Source organism: Hemiscyllium ocellatum, unplaced genomic scaffold (genome assembly GCF_020745735.1).
Source record: "Hemiscyllium ocellatum isolate sHemOce1 unplaced genomic scaffold, sHemOce1.pat.X.cur. scaffold_617_pat_ctg1, whole genome shotgun sequence".
In the NCBI taxonomy this organism is placed as follows: Eukaryota; Metazoa; Chordata; class Chondrichthyes; order Orectolobiformes; family Hemiscylliidae; genus Hemiscyllium; species Hemiscyllium ocellatum.
In genome coordinates, this window is record NW_026869138.1 from 46330 (window position 1) to 62868 (window position 16539).

Genomic DNA, 16539 nt, shown 5'->3' on the forward strand with positions numbered 1-16539 from the left:
GTCAACAGATTCCTGGTCAGAACGAGGAAGTTAAAATACCACAGAGGGGCCTGTTCCATACCTTTTGCTTCTCCTTCAGGACACTGTGGGGTCTCAAGGGTTAAACATTCCCTTGCCAAAGGCCATATTTCATCAACTGAATGCCTGTACTCTTTCAATACAGACAGAACACCTCAGAAGGGGGGAGGCTGACAGTATCTCAAAATAGAACCTCTTGCAGCCACACATGTGGATTCCCCCGTAACCCCAGACAGAGGAATTTGCCCTTTCCAGACAAGACTGAGAGCCCTGGGCACAACCCTGTTAAACTGCCTCCCGCTCCCATTGTCTTACCTCCCCTCCATATTAGCATAGGTAAGTGAATCCCCCATTTACTGAAGGAAGAACCCTCCAGCCTTAATCTCTTCCCATCAACACATAATCATGAACAATACGATAATCAGTTTCTGTAATCCATTCATACGTTAACGCAGGACATCGCCATTCATCAAGCTTTGTAAGGTCATAATTACCAGCTTTAAACTATGTAATGACAATCGCCCATGTGACTGATATGTCTTTGTCTAATTCCTATTAAATATACTGTCTCTGTGGGTAAGGCAGAGATTCATGAAGAAGAGTCTCTACAAGTCTCTATACTAACCTGGCAGGGGAGATACCATGATCATTGCGGTGGCGCTCCCAGGACGAGGCTATCCCATTGCACTTCGGGTGTGCTGACGCCTGCGATGTCACCAAATGCGGGATACTCAACAGCAAAATTTGTGGTAGTGGGGGTCTGCGTTCGCGCTCTCCCCTTGTGGGCGGCATGGTGGCACAGTGGTTAGCACTGCTGCCTCACAGCGCCTGAGACCCAGGTTCAATCCCGAATCAGGCGACTGACTGCGTGGAGTTTGCATGTTCTCCCCGTGTCTGTGTGGGTTTGCTCCGGTCTCCTCCCACAGTCCAAAGATGTGCGGGTCAGGTGAATTGGCTGTGCTAAATTGCCCGTAGTGCTAGGTAAGGGGTAAATGTAGGGGTATGGGTGGGTTGCACTTTGGCGGGTCGGTGTGGACGTGTTGGGCCGGAGGGCCTGTTTCCACACTGTAAGTAATCTAATCTAAAGTCGACACTGGGGCACCTTAGAAACGCTTTGAAACTCTCGCCTGCTGCCCAATAATAAAGCTACTTGTGTCTTTAGGATTTGTGGAACAAAATAGGCATCAACAATGAAGGATATGAGTGATCTTCAGAGTGTGGAGTACAGACTTACTGGAGTGGTTCACTGATGAAGAAAATGCAGTCACTGAATTGATTTGAAGAAATTGCTATTTTCTTTGAAGTAAACAAGCTAAATATATTGGTTGATTTTTTTTCTCTTTTTCACACCAAGTAATGAACAACGGTTTTGGCAGTTCATAAAGTTTTGCATATCGAGAACTTAGCTTTGGAAATGTTCACAACATCATTGAACATGCAGATTCACACTGGGTAGAGACTTTTATTTTCCTTTATTCATTCACAAGATGAGGGTGTCGCTGGCCCGGCAGCATTTCCTGCCCATCCCTAATTGCCCAGGGGGCAGGTAAGAGTCGACCACATTGTTGTGGGTCTGAAGTCACAATGTAGGCCAGACCAGGTAAGGATGGCAGCTTCCTTCCTGAAAGGGCATTAGTGATCCAGATGGGTTTTTCGGAAAATCGATTAATGGTCATCATGAGACTCTTAAATTCCCGAGTTTTTAAAAATTTAATTCAAATTCACCCATCTGCAGCAGTAGGCTTTGAACTCAGGTCTCCAGAAGTTTATCTGGGGCTTTGGACTAACTGTCCAGCGACAATATCACTCGGCCAATACTTCCCCACATCACTGCCCATCTGCACAGAGTAAACAGCGATTTTCTGGTACATCAGGACTGACATCAGGACTGGTTAATCACACATACATTTGCTGAATAATTGCAGGAGTTGGATGTTGATGGGCTATTGACATCCATCTATGAACCATGTGTATTCTGAGGTTTGTTTCTGATCATGATTGGAAACAGCATCGGTCTTGTTATCTTTTGGGGATAAAAACAGTTTCAATTAGCTTTCTGTTAAATACCTAGCAATAAAGTCGATCCCTAACTCTCAGGCAGATTAGTTTCCTTTGAAGAGCTCCTCATCTCCCCAACCTCCTCCATCCTCACCTCCAACAGGACAATAATCTCACAGAGTTTCTTTGTGACTATGAATGAGACAATCTGATCAGCTGCTTCTTTCCCTACTCCTATGTCAAGTTGGATCTTAAACTCCCCTTGCTGCAGTTGTGATCCTGCATCATTGTACAGTGTTGCTCGTATTTCATGTCTTGGACTGTCAGTGTTCATGATACTGCATGTAGCTTCTTGTACATCGGGTTTACAGTGCAAGAGTTTAGCTCTTGCCTTCCAACAACAGTAGAGTCGTACTCCAACAAAGCTTACAGAATCACGGCCCAGCATATTCCCCAACCTCCCTCCTTCCATCAAACCAGAGGATCAGCCCTCATTCAACTGAGAGAATTCAGGAGGGCATGGCAGTAACAGCAGCATGAATACCTACAAATGGGGTGTTCACCTGATGAAGTTACCAAACAGCATAAGCAGCAAGTGATAGACAGAGCGAAGCAATCCAGTAAACAACGGAACAGATCTAAGATCTGTAGTCCAGCCACAACCAGTTGTGATTGAAGACAAAGGACAGCTGGAGTCCTGAAGACAGTTCTCTCCAAGATATTAATCAACAAGAATGTCAGACTGGATTAATCATCATAAAACTGAAGTCCATTTGATATTAATATGTTTACAATCAGTGTTCAATTCACCACGTGTAGCTGAAGGTAAAGATAATCTTCAAGTGATTGTAACAGTGAAGATACCTGAATACTTATTCAGCAAATTAAAGCCTGTTGTGTTAGTAATAATTTTAAAGAGATATTAAAAGTAAGGTGATTTGAGTATAATGGAAGAAATTTATTGGTGGGTATCTGATAATTCTGTTTTAATGTGAAGTTAATTTAGGATTAGTTAACAAATACACACACGGTAGGGAATCCCAGTCCCATGGAGTGCACATCCAGTTCCATGTGGGAAAACCAGGACACTTCTTGTATCAGCAACAACCACAAGAACACAGAAGTGACACTGGAACACTAGTTTGACCAAGGCGAAAGTACTGCACTCACTCATTGTCCCCACATTCCAGGATTGATGTGATCACACCAGAGAGGGGACAGAGAAGATTGATCAGAATGTTTCTCTGATTGGAGAATTTCTGCTCTGAGGAAAGATTGGATAGGTTGGGGGGTGGGGGGTTTCCAAGGAAGATGAACTGAGATTAAATTGATGTGATAAAATGCTGAGGAATCCAGGTAGAATGGATAGGAAGCAGCTATTCATTAACAGAGCCATCAGGAACTAGAAGTTTTAGATTGAAGATAATTCTCAGAAAAAAAGGGGAAAGGAGAATGTATTTCCCACAGAAATGGTGGAGAGCAGGATCTCACTGATGGGGTGACAGAGGCAGTTACCAGCATTACATTTGAATAAAAGTACGTGGATGGAACTGAAATGTTGGAACGTGCAGGGCGATGGACTAAGTTCTGCAGAATGGGATAAATGTGATTTATTTGACATTTCTCCAGAATATTAAACTCCAGTCCAATTTGAGAAGTTAAACATCACGAAACATACTTTAGCAGGACTTATACAGTTAATAGTAAGTTCCTAGGGAGTGCTGCTAAACAAAGAGTCCTTGGAGTGCAGGTTCATAGTTCCTTGAAAGTAGAGTAGCAAGTAGATAGAATAGTGAAGGGCGGCAGTTTGTCTGCTTGCCTTTATTGGTCACAGCATTGAGAGGTCATACTGAGGCTGTACAGGACATTGATTCGGCAACTTTTGTAATATTCCATGCAATTCTGGTCTCCTTCCGATTAGATGGATGTTCTCAAACTTGAAAGGGGTCAGAAAATAATTATAGGATGTTGCCAGGTTTGGATAGGCTGCTTTCCTTGGAGCATCAGAGGCTGAACGGTGACCTGAAAGAGATTTTTAAAATCAGGCCGGGCATGGATAGGATAAATAGAGAAGATATTTTCCCTGCAGTGGGGGAGTACGAAACTAGGGGACTGGGAGGGGGTGGGCGGAGGGACAGAGAGGGTGGGTGGATCGAGAGTGGTGGGACAGAAATGGGTGAGGACAGAAAGTGGGCTGAGAGGGGAGGGGAACAGATGGGGGGAACAGAGGGGGTGACTGACGGTTGGGGGGGGCGACCAACAGAGAGGGGGAACAGACCAAGCGGGGTGCAACCGACGGAGGGAGGGGAGGGAAAAGATGGGTGTGCAACCGACGGGGGAGCGACTGACAGAGAGGGGGAAAAGACTGAGGGCGCGACAGACTGACAGATAGGGGGACAGATGATCGGGGGTGGGGAGAGAGGGGCGACAGGGATGGCGGTGACCAAGACAGGGCTGACCAATAGAGAGGGGGGAACAGACAGAGTGGGAGGAGACGGAGGAACACAGAGGGGGAAGATGGAGAGTTATTTTTTAGATCTACAACTCAACCCTTTTCCTGTTTTCTCCTCCTCAGCTTAATTCCATCTGAAGGTCACAGAACAACTGCATAGTTTCTGTAGAGTTTCAGGGAGATCAGGTGCTGAACATGGCATTTGTAACATGCTGATCAATAAATGGACTCTGGTTCGACTCCACTGTCTGTGTGGTGTTTGCACATTCTCCCTGTGTGTCTGCGTGGGCTTCCTCTGGGTGCTCTTAATTCCCTCCCACAAATCCAAAGACGTGCAGGTTAGCTGGATTAGCTTTGGGTAATGGTAGGTTACAGAGTTAGGGTGGAATGCTGTTCCGATGGTTGGTATGGGCCGAAAGGCCTGCTACCACACTGTAGGGATTCTGTCACTGAGTATAGGGGTTAGGAGGTCACGTTGTGGCTGAGTAGGGCACTGGTCAGGCCACTGTTAGAATACTGCATTCAATTGCAGTCTCCCTGATTTCAGAAAGATGTTACCAGAATAGGACTCAACCTCTTAATGACAAGTTCTTGGGAAGTGTTAACAAACAAACAGACCGTGCAGTGTAGGTTGATAGTTTCTTGAAAGGTGTGGTTGAAGGTAGACAGGTCGGTGAAGGTGGTGTGCGGTATGCTAGCTGTTATTGGGCAGTGCATTGAGTATAGGAGTTGGGAGATTATGTTTCGGTTGCACAGTTTATTGGCTCGGCCACTTTTGGAATGTCCACTGCTTTGAATTCCAGTCTCCCTGCTATAGGAAAGATGTTGGGAAATTGGCAAGAGTTCAGTAAGGTTTTACCAGGGTGTTGCCAGTATTGGAATATTTGAACCATAGGGAGAGGCTGAATAGGCTGAGGCTATTTCCCTGAATCACTGGACACTTTAGGTGGCTTTATCGAACTTTATAAAATTATGAGGAGCAGTGATCGGGTGACTAGTCATGGTTTATTTTTTCCCAGGGCAGGGGAGTCCAAACGAATAATGTGAAGTTTTTTGGAATGACAAATTCTAGAGGAGAGGGACAAAGTTTAAAGGATATGAAAACCAAAACAACTGCAGATGCTGTAAACCAGGAAGAGAATCAGAAGTTTCTAGAAAAGCTCAGCAGGTCTAGCAGCATCTGTGAAAAGAAATTAGAGTTAACATTTCTGAGGAAGGGTGCCCAGACCGGAAACTTTAACTGATTTTTCTTCACAGATGCTGTATGACCTGCTAAGCGTTTCCAACAACATCTGAGCAAGTTTAAAGGGAGTTGTGTCTGACAAGTGTCTTGTGCAGATGTCGATAAATGACTATAATGTATTCTCCTGGGAGATGGGAAAAGCAGAAACAATCACAGTTTAAGAGGCATTTGGACAGACACATAAGCAGGCATAGGTTATCAGGGATATGGATCATGTTACAGGCAGATGGAATTAGTTTGGAATGGCATCATGATCTACGCAGACACGGTGGGCTGATTACTCTGGTGCTGTAACTGTTATGTTTTCCAGGGGATAGAATGGTTTTTGAAGAAGTAACAAAAATGATTGATGAGAGCAGCCTGGTCGACATGATCAACGTGGACTTTAGTAAGGCGTTCAGCAAGCTTTCTCATGGGAGACTGGTTAGCAAGGTTAGATCTCATGGAATAAAGCGGAAACCAGCTATTTGAGTACAGACCAGGCTCAAAAGTAGAAGATAGAGAGTGGTGGCGGAGGGATGCTTTTCCGACTGGAGGCCTGTGGAGTGTCTCAAGGATTGGTTCTGTATCCACTATTTTTCATCATTTATATCAATGATTTGGATGTAAACATAGGAGGTATTAGTAATTCTGCAGATGACGCCAAAACTGGAGGTTTAGTGGACAGTGAAAAAGATGACCAAGGCTGCAATGTTTCCTGCAGGTGTCACCATTTCAGATGCTGCCCGTCCTGCTGGGGATCTCCAGCACTTCTTGGTTTTGTTGCAGATTTCCAGCATTTTGCTGAAGCACATGGAGACAGAGAGCTGTACAGCTCCAGATTTTGTTGACTCTGCAGGACTGATGGATGACGAGGGACTCAATCCTCGTTTAATCCTCCTTTCCTTTGGTTTTCGGAGTCGCTGACTACATCACTAATATTCTACGTCCCACTCCCTGACCTGAATCTGACCCATCTAACCCGACACTTCAGATCCCATCCCCCTGCCAGACTAGTTAATACCTCACCAATGGAACTGGCAATAGCGCTCCCCCCATCCCCACCCTCCAGGAGATTTGACCCAGCTCTGCACAGGGGTAACCAGTCAGGCTGGTACAGGTCCCAATTCCTTAAGAATCTAAGCCCTTCCATGGTACACCATTTCTCCAGCCACACATCCAGCTGATCTACCCTCTTATTCCTGCTCTCACTAGCATATGGCACTGGGAGCAAGTCTGACATCATTACATTTCAGGAGCTGCATTATAATGTGTCCCTGCTCTCCCAATATCCAGCTTTCAACCACTCATCCCTTTATTTCATTATGTCATTGGTATCAGGGTGTTGTACAACCACAGGCTGTTTACCCTCCAGCTCCAGAATATCCTGTAGCTGCACCATGATATCGCGGATCCTATCACCAGGGAGATAACATACCATCCTGGATTCATGGCTGTGGCCATAGAAGTGCCTGTCTGTAACCCTGACTGTTGAATCCCCTGTCACTCTCTTTCTTCCCGTTCTGGGCAGCAGAGCTATCGACAGTGTCATGAACCTGGTTGTTGCTGATTTCCCCTGAGACCGACACACACACACGAATCCCAAGCAGTATACATTATCTGTTTGGGAAGGGAATAACCACTGGGAACTCCTGCACTTCCTTCCTGAGCCTTTTACTTGATCTGATGGTCCCCCATTCCCTTTCTGCCTGTGTAACCCTCACCTGCAGTGTGACTAACTCACTGAACATGCTGTCCATAACATTCTCAGTATTGCAGATGCTCCACAGTGAGTCCACTCACAGCTCCAGGTCTGAAAAGCAGTTTCCCAGTAGCTGCTGATGGGCACATTTCCTGCACACACAGCTGTCAGGGACACTGGAAACATCCCTAATTTTCCCACATTGTACAAGAGGAGCACACCATGGGTCTGAGGTCTCCTGTCACACAGGCTCTCTAGATTCAGCTAGTTACTCCCATTTAGAGAATTTATATGACCAAGCAATCTTCCTCCCCTTCAAACATTGTAATAAAAATCCTGTATTCTTTACTTAAGCTGATATGTTATACCTTAAAAATGGTTACAAAATCTCCACAGGTATCGCTTACAAACTGGCTGTTCCCTTTGGGACCATGTGAATTTCTGAATGGGCTGAAACAAAACGGAGTTTCAGCTTCACCTTCTCCCTGTCCCACCTCGCTCTGTTTACACCCAACTCCAAAATACTCTCATTGAGCCAAGCAGCCCTCACAGTGCAGCCCTGTCATTGTCATTGTCTGCTCACCCCTACACTGCCCTCAGCCTCCTGTACTGTTCCAATACATCTCAATGGGAGCTCAGGGACAGCACCTCATCTTTCAATTCAATCCTTTGTAACCCCAGAGTCAACATGGACCTCAGCAGTTTCTGGGTGAACAGACAGTTTGAATCTGGAACATTCCACCTAAAAAGGTACTGGAATTTGACTTCATAAAGAGTTGCAGGGAATTGAAAATAAGGAGTTTACAGGTGAGCATCATGAAGTGGGTGATTGGGACTAAATCTGACACTCCCTACAAAGAGACAAAGTGCAATCTGGACAAATCTGTGCTCCCTCTCAGACCAAAGCAGACCCTGAGCTTCCAGTTGCCTGCCACTTTAACACACGAGCCTGTTCCCTGGCCAACATCTGTCTCATTCTTAATGCAGTGTTCCAGGGAAGCTTGATGCCGAACACTCCAGAACACACCAAATGGCCCTGTATTTCAAGGACGGCAATTTCCCCTCCCATGTGGTCAACAATACCCTTCAGTGTATCTCCACCACTTCCTGCACCTCTGCCCTTGAACCCCACCTCTCCAACCGCAGCAAGGATAGAACCCCCAAGTCCTCAATTTTCAATCAGATACAACACATCATCCTCTGCCATTTCCACCACCGACAATCAGATCCCACCAACAGATATCTTTCCCTCCACACCCCTTTCAGCATTCCTCGAGACCATTCCCGTGACTTCCACATTAGATCCATGCTCCCCACCAACCCACCCTCCACTTCCAACACCTTTGCCTGCCATTGCAAGAGGTGTAAAACCTGTGCCCACACCTTCCCCTCACCTCCATCCAAGACACCAGAGGTCCCTTCCACATCCAGCAGAGATTGTCCTGTACATTGAATAACCTCATCTATTGTTTTCATTGCTTTCTACAACGGGGAGACAGGACGCTAACTTGCAGAATGTTTCAGGGAACTTTTCTGGGAGACATACACCAACCAACCCCACTGTTCTGTGGCTAACCATTTCAACTCCCCCTCCCACTCTGCCAAGAACATGCATGTCCTGGGCCACCTCCACCACAAAATCCTAGCTACATGACTCCTGGAGGAAGAAAACCTCATCTTCTATCTTGGGACCCTTTAACCACTGAATCAATGTTTCGTCATTTCCTCTCCCCCACCTTATCCCAGATCCAGCCCTCCAACTCAGCACCACCCTCTTGAACAGTCCCACCTGTCCATCTTCTTTCGCAATTACCCACTCCACCCTCTCAACATTACCCTCCACCAGCATCTTCCTATCGCCTTCCCAGCTACCTTCCCGCCAGCCCCACACAAATGCTATTATCTGTCAGTCCTCTTCCCCACTCTCACATCCCTGCTGAAGGGCTTAGGCCCAATATGTCAATTCTCCTGCTCCTTGGATACTGTCTGACCTGCTGTGCTTCTCCTGCGCCAAACTTTAACATAAGCTGGAAGAACAACACCTCATTTTGTACTTGGGGACCCTTCAGGCCTCTGACCTTAAAATGGAACTCATTAATTTTAGGTCCTAAGTCTCCCATGTCCTCGCACCATAGTCCCCCACCCCACACACCAGGCCTTGTTATTACATCGCCTGCCATTACACATTACCTATGGTTAGTCACTAACAATCTCCATTAACATCTATTCACCCTCCCCCAGCCAGATCATTATCCATTCCTTTGTCCAATTGCTCCTGTATCTCATTTTGGACTATATCACCACCTATCACATTTACTCCTTAACCCCTACCTTCTGCATATAAACTGACATTTTTTCTCAGTCACATCAGTTCTGAGGAAGGGTCAGCGGATCCAAAATATTAACTCTGATTTCTCTTCACAGATGCTGCCAGACCTGCTGAGCTATTCCAGTATCTTCTAGCTGTTGTTTCTGATTTAAGCATCCACAGTTCTTTTGGTTTTCATTTACTGGGAGTTTCTAATTCAGGTCTAGCAGCCTACATCATGAGTTTATAAACCCTCCCAGTCCACACTAACTCCATTTCTCTCCCACTCCCTTCACACTCACTGGGTCTCTTCCCAACCCCTGCCCAGTGACACTGCACCTGCACAGCTCATGGTCACATGCTGGCCTGTTGGCAACACCCCTCATTCACTCCCATTGGCTGGAGGATTACACCTAGTCTCCTAATGGTCTGAAGCTGCCGTCAATCAGCCAGGCCCCATTGTGACATGAGTGGTGGGACCCTCCCAGGAGTGTGGGAGGCTGAGGGGTAACCTCAGAGGTTTATAAAATCATGGGAGGCATTGATGGGATAAATAGATAGATGAGGCACAGAGGAGTTTGACTGAAGGGTCTGTTTCCGTGCTGTGTATGTCTGTGGCTCTGCCCTGGGATGAGCTTCATCACTCACAGTGAATGGGGCTGAATCAATGTCCTGTAGAGCTGCAAAACAATGTCCCAACTCCAATACTCAATGCACTGACCAAGTACACCAAACGCCTCCTTCACTATCCTGCCTATCCAAGATTCCACTTTCAAAGAACTATGAACCTGTACCTCAAGTCTCTTTGTTCAACAACACTCCCCAGGACCTTCCCATTAAATGTATAAGTCCTGCCCTGATTTGTTTTTCCAAAATGCAGCACCTCACATTTATCTGAATTCACTCCATCTGCCACTCCCCAGCCCATTTGATTGAAGTCCCATTTTACTCTGAGGTAACCTTCTTCCCGATCCAATTTGGTGCCTGTGTAAAGTCACTGACCATAGCTCCTATTTTCACATAGTCATCATTGATATAAATGATGAAAAGCAGTGAACCCTGCACCGATCCTTACACCATATTGCTCATCACAGGCTTCCAGTCCGAAGGCAACCCTTCACCACTATCCTCTGTCTCCAACCTTACAGCCAATTTTATATCCAAATAGCTAGTCCTTCCACCTTGAATGTCTTTCTGAAGTCCAAGTTAGTGATTTCCATGCACAAAGCCATGCTGACTGTCCCTAATCATTTCTTACCTTTCCAATTACATCTAAATCCTATCCCGGAGAAGCCCTTCCAACAACTTGCCTGACTCCAGGCTCACCAGTGTATTGTTCCCTGGCCTTTCCTCATCACCTTTCTCAAATAATGGCACCTGTCTTCCAGCACCTCGGTGATACAAATATCTCAGCGAGGGACCCAACTATCACTTCCCTAGCTTCCCACAAAGTTCGGGGATTCACCTGATCATGTATCAGGGATTTATCAATCTTGATGCATTATACAAGTTCCAGAGACTCTGAACGAATATGGACACTTGTCAAGTTATCCCTATTTATTTCTCCAAACTCTCTCACTTCCATATCCTCCTTCAGTAAAAGCAGACATGAAATACGCAGATAGTATCTCTCCTGCCTCCTGCAGATCCATAGACCGCCTTGTTGATTTTTCAGGGTCCCTATTCTCTGCCTGGTTACTCTTTTGTCCTTAGTGTATTTCTAGAATCTCTTTGGATTTTCCCCAAACTCATTTCACAAAGTTCTCGTTCCCTTTTTTGCCCTCTTAGTTTCCCTCGAGTATACTCCTACTGCCCCTATACTCCTCCAGGTATTCACCCAAACCCAGCTGTCTGTACCTGCCATATCCCTCCTTCATTTTCTTGACCAGAGCCACAATTCCTCTTGACAGGCAGCATTCCTTACACCTCCCAGTCTTGGCCTTAACAGGAACATACAGTCTATATACTCATTGTCTCAGGCCTATGGAGGCAATGGCAGATGAAGACAGAGAAACAATCAATCATTCTCGGTAAAGAGGCAGTGCTGGGAAAGATACCAGCCGAAAGGTAGATGGGTCTCCTGGCCGTGATGGAATGCATCCCCGGGGACTGTAAGGAATGGCAGTGGGTAAATAGCAAATACACTCGTGATAATTCACTAAAATTTGCTGACTCTGGGACGGTTCTAACAGATTGGAAAGCTGCAAATGTGATGCCAATATTTTAAAATGGACGTATTAGCATAACTTCTGTAGTGGGGGAAATGTCTGATCTCTCACGAAAGAAATAGTGAGCTATGTGGATAGAAATTGTCTCATCGGGCAGACACAGCATGGATTCATGAAAAGTGGACGACACTAAGATGAGTGGTAGAGCAATGTGTGCAGAGGCCACTGTCAGTCTGCACAGGGATACAGATAGGTTAATTGAGTGGTTAAGGGTCTGGCAGATGGAGGACAATGTTGGGATATGTGAGGTCATCCATTTTGGTCGGACTAACAACAAACTGGATGATGAAATGGTGAAAACATGCAGCAGGCTGCTGTGCAGAGGGAGCTGGGTGTCCTTGTGCATGAATCACAGGAAGTTGGTTTGCAGGTACAACAGGTAATTAAGGCAGTGAAGGGAATATTGTCCTTCATTGCTAGAGGGATGGTTATGCTGCAGCTATACAGGGGGCTAGTGAGGCCACACCTGGAGTACTGTGTACAGGTTTTCGTCCCCTACTTCAGGAAGGATGTAATGGCGCTGGAGGGGGTGCAGAGCAGGGTCACTAGTTTGAGTCTGGAGTTGAAAGGGTTGCCTTCTGAGCAGAGATTGACAAAACTGGCATGATCCTCATTGGAATTTAGAATAATGGGAGATTGTATAGGAAAAATATAAAATTATGAAGGAGTAGATAAGATAGAAGCAGGGAGGTCATTTCCACTGTGGACTGGACAAACTATGGTGCATAGCGACAAAATAAGGGGGTATCAGATTTAGGACTGAGTTCAGGAGAAACTTCTTCAGCTAAAGGGTTGTGAATCTGTGGAATTCCCAGCTGATTGAAACAGTTGAGACTTTCATCTTGAATGTCTTTAGGTCAAAATGTAGATTTACGAACAGGAAAGGAATTAAAGGTTATGGGAGAGAGCAGTAAAGTGGAGCTGAGATCAGCCCTGATCTTATTGAATGGCAGAGCAGGCTGGAGGGGCCAGATGGCCTCCTCCTGCTCATATTCCTTATGTTACGTTCCCACTTTTCAGCCGTCCCTTTACCTGGGAATAGCAAAGAAGTATTGAAAGATTTTATCTTGTTCAATCACAATGCACCTTTATCCAATTTAGAACAGCAACTTTTAGATCTGGTCTATTCTTTTTTGGAACTATTTTAAAACTATTATAATTATCAGAGAATCCAGACAGTGGGGAAGCAGGTCATTCAGCCCATCACATCCGCACTGACCCTCAGAGACTCCCACCCTACCCATGTAATGTTGCCTTTCCCATGGATAATCCACCCAACCTGCACATCCCTGAACACTGTGGGTAATTCAGCCTGGATAATCCACCTAACCTGCACATCCCTGAACACTGTGGGTAATTCAGCCTGGATAATCCACCTAACCTGCACATCCCTGAACACTGTGGGTAATTCAGCCTGGATAATCCACCTAACCTGCACATCCCTGAACACTGTGGGTAATTCAGCCTGGATAATCCACCCAACCTGCACATCCCTGAACACTGTGGGTAATTCAGCCTGGATAATCCACCTAACCTGCACATCTTTACATAGTGGGAGGAAACCAGAGCAATCAGATGAAACACACGCAGATATTAACAATAAGGTGATCAATCCTTTCTTATTTCCCAGTTCCATCCAAATAATTTCACTGAACTTACTCCCATGAATATCGTCCCCAAGCACAACTCTAATGCTATCCTTAACCAAAAACACCACTCGTCCTCCTCTCTTGTCCCCCTTTCTATCCTTCCTATAGCATCTATACCCTGGAACATACAGCTGCCAGTCACATCCATCCCTGAGTCATATTTCTATAATACCGATGATATCCCAGTCCCATGTTCAAACCATAACCTGATCGCATCTGCCTTCCCTGTCAGGCCTCTTGCATTGAAGTAAATGCAGTGTAACTGCTCGGTTCTACCGCGTTCTGCCTTGACTGTTTGATTTCTGAACTGTACCCAGCCTCAGACTTACCTCCTTTCTCACTATCTCTTTAGGTTTACCCCCACTCCCTCACTGGTTTAATGCCTCCTGAGTAGTACTAGCAAATCTCCCTGCCTGGATATTAGTCACCTTCCAATTCAGGGACAACCCATCCTTCTTATTCAAGTCACTTCTACTCCAGAGGAGAATTCAATGACCAAAAGATGTGAATCCTTCTGCCCTACACCAGATCTTTAGCCAATCATTCATCTCCTCCATCCTGCTATTCCTACTCTCACTAGCATGTAGCATTGGGAGTAATTCAGATATTACGACCGAGTATCTACTTTTTTATATTCCAGGCTAATTTGCTATATTCTCTCATCAGGACCTATCTTTTTCTCTTCCTGTGTCATTGGTACCAATGTCCAATGACCTCCCACTGGTTATTCTACCCTTTAAAGAATATTCTGCCACCAATCTTTTCTGAACCTTTCAAGTTCCACAACATCCTTCTGATAGGTGGAGAACAGAATTGCACTCAATATTGTAAGAGTGGCCAAACCAATGTCCTGTACAGCCACAACATGACTGCCCAACTCCTGTACTCACTGCTCTGACCAATAATGTAAATCATACCAATCACCTTCACTATCCTATCCACCTGCGACTCTACTTTCAAGGAATTATGAACCTGCACTGTAAGGAAACTTTGCTCAGTAACACTCCCTCGGACCTGACCATTAAGTCTATCAGTCCTGCTAGGCTTTGCTTTTCCAAAAAGCAGCACCTCACATTTATCTAAATTAAACTCCATCTGCCACTCCTCAGCCCATTTCCCCATCTGATCAAGATCCCATTGAATCCTGAGGTACCCTTCTTCACTGCCCACGACACCTCCAATTTTGGTGTCACCTGGAAACTTACTAACAATCCCTCCTATGTTCACATCCAAATCATTTATGTAAATGATGAGAAGTAGTGGACCCAGCACCGATCCTTGTGGCACTCCAGTGGTCACAGTCCTCCAGTCCGAAAAACAACCTTCTACCACCACCCTCTGTCTTCTACCTTTGAGGCAGTTCTATATTCCAAATGGCTAGTTCTCCTGGTATGGTGAGATCTCATCTTGCTAACTAGTCTTCCATGGCGAACCTTGTCGAACGCCTTACTGAAGTCCATAAAGATCCCATGTACCGCTCTGCCCTCAAAAATCCACTTTCTTACTTCTTCATAAAACAGCTCAGTCAAGTAAGAGACATGATTTCCCACACATAAAACCATGCTGACTATCCCTAATCAGTCCTTGCTTTTCCAAATACATGCAAATCCAGTCCCTCAGGGTTCCCTCCAACAACTTGTCTGGCACCAACTTCAGGCTCACAGGTCTGTAGTTCCCGGGCTTGTCCAAACCGCCTTCATTAAACAGTATCATCATATTAACCAACCCCCAGTCTTCTGGCACCTCAGCTGTGACTATCGCTGATACAAAAATCTCAGCAAGGGGCCCAGCAATCACTTCCCTAGCTTCCTACAGAATTTTAGGACACACCTGATGAAATCCTGGGCATTTATCCACCTTTCTGCGTTCCAAGACATCCAGTACCACCTTCGCTGTAATATGGACATTTTTCAAGGTGTCACCATCGATTTCCAACATTCTATATCTTCCATATCCTTCTCCACAGTAAATGCTGATGCATAATACTTGTTTAGTATCCCCTCCCCACCCCATCGCCTGCAGATCCACACACAGGCTGCCTTGCTGATCCTTGAGGAGCCCTATTCTGTCTCTAGTAACCCATTTGCTCTTAATGTATTTATAAAAACCCTTTGGATTGTCCTTACCCTATTCGCCAAAACTGTGTCCTGTCCCCTTTTTGCCTTACTGATTTTCCTCTTAAGTATACTTCTATTGCCTTTATTCTAGAAGGATGTTCTGGATTGGAATAAATGCCAAATATTTCATCTCGATAAAAGGGCAGGACTTACACTGATTAAAAGTCGGGCCTTGCATAGTGATATAGAACAAAGAGACCTCGGGGTTCAGATCTTTGCAGTTTATGTCACATGTAGACAGGGTTGTTCAGAAGATGTATAGCACACTTGCCTTCATTGCTCACACCTTTGAGTATAGGAGTTGGGACATTACATTGAGGTTGTACAGGATGTTGGTGAGGCCTTTTCTGGAATACTGTGCTCAGTTCAGGTTGTGCTGTTATAGGACTGATGTTATTAAGTCGGAGAGGGTTCAGAAGAGATTTACCAGGATGTTGATGGGAATGGATGCTTTCGGTTATAAGGACAGGCTAGGTAGGCTGGGACCTCTTTCACTGGGGTGTAGGAGGCTGAGGGGTGACCTTATTGGAGGTTTATAAAATCCTGAAAAGTATAGGTAATGTGAACAGCAGGTGCCCTTCCCAGGAGGGGGCGCGATTCAAGAGTGGGTGAGAAAAGGAAGACCCTAAAAAGACGTTCCGGATTTTACTTTTTGTTTTTGTACAGAGAGTGATTCACATGTGGAATAAACTAGCAGTGGACGTGATAGCTGTGAATACAATTACAATTTAAGGGTGGCACAGTGGCTCAATGGTTAGCACTGCTGCCAGGGACACAGGTTCAATTCCTGCATTGGGTGGCTGTCCATGCGGAGTTTGGATACGCTTCCCCGTGTCAGCGTGAGT

General features: G+C 45.5%; 1 long non-coding RNA gene and 1 other non-coding gene across 2 annotated transcripts in view; one reads left to right on the top strand and one right to left on the bottom strand.

Annotated features, from left to right (window-relative positions):
• Positions 1-635: 635 nt before the first annotated feature.
• On the top strand, positions 636-799 carry LOC132814015 (U1 spliceosomal RNA). Its single transcript, XR_009644259.1, has one exon. It is a non-coding gene; the product is annotated as a U1 spliceosomal RNA (small nuclear RNA).
• Positions 800-1460: 661 nt separating this feature from the next.
• LOC132814014 (uncharacterized) overlaps positions 1461-16539 on the bottom strand; it is a 264361-nt gene continuing 249282 nt past the window's right edge. Inside the window, exon 3 of the long non-coding RNA XR_009644258.1 lies at positions 1461-2041. This is a non-coding gene — a long non-coding RNA (uncharacterized LOC132814014). The remainder of the gene's footprint in view (positions 2042-16539) is intronic.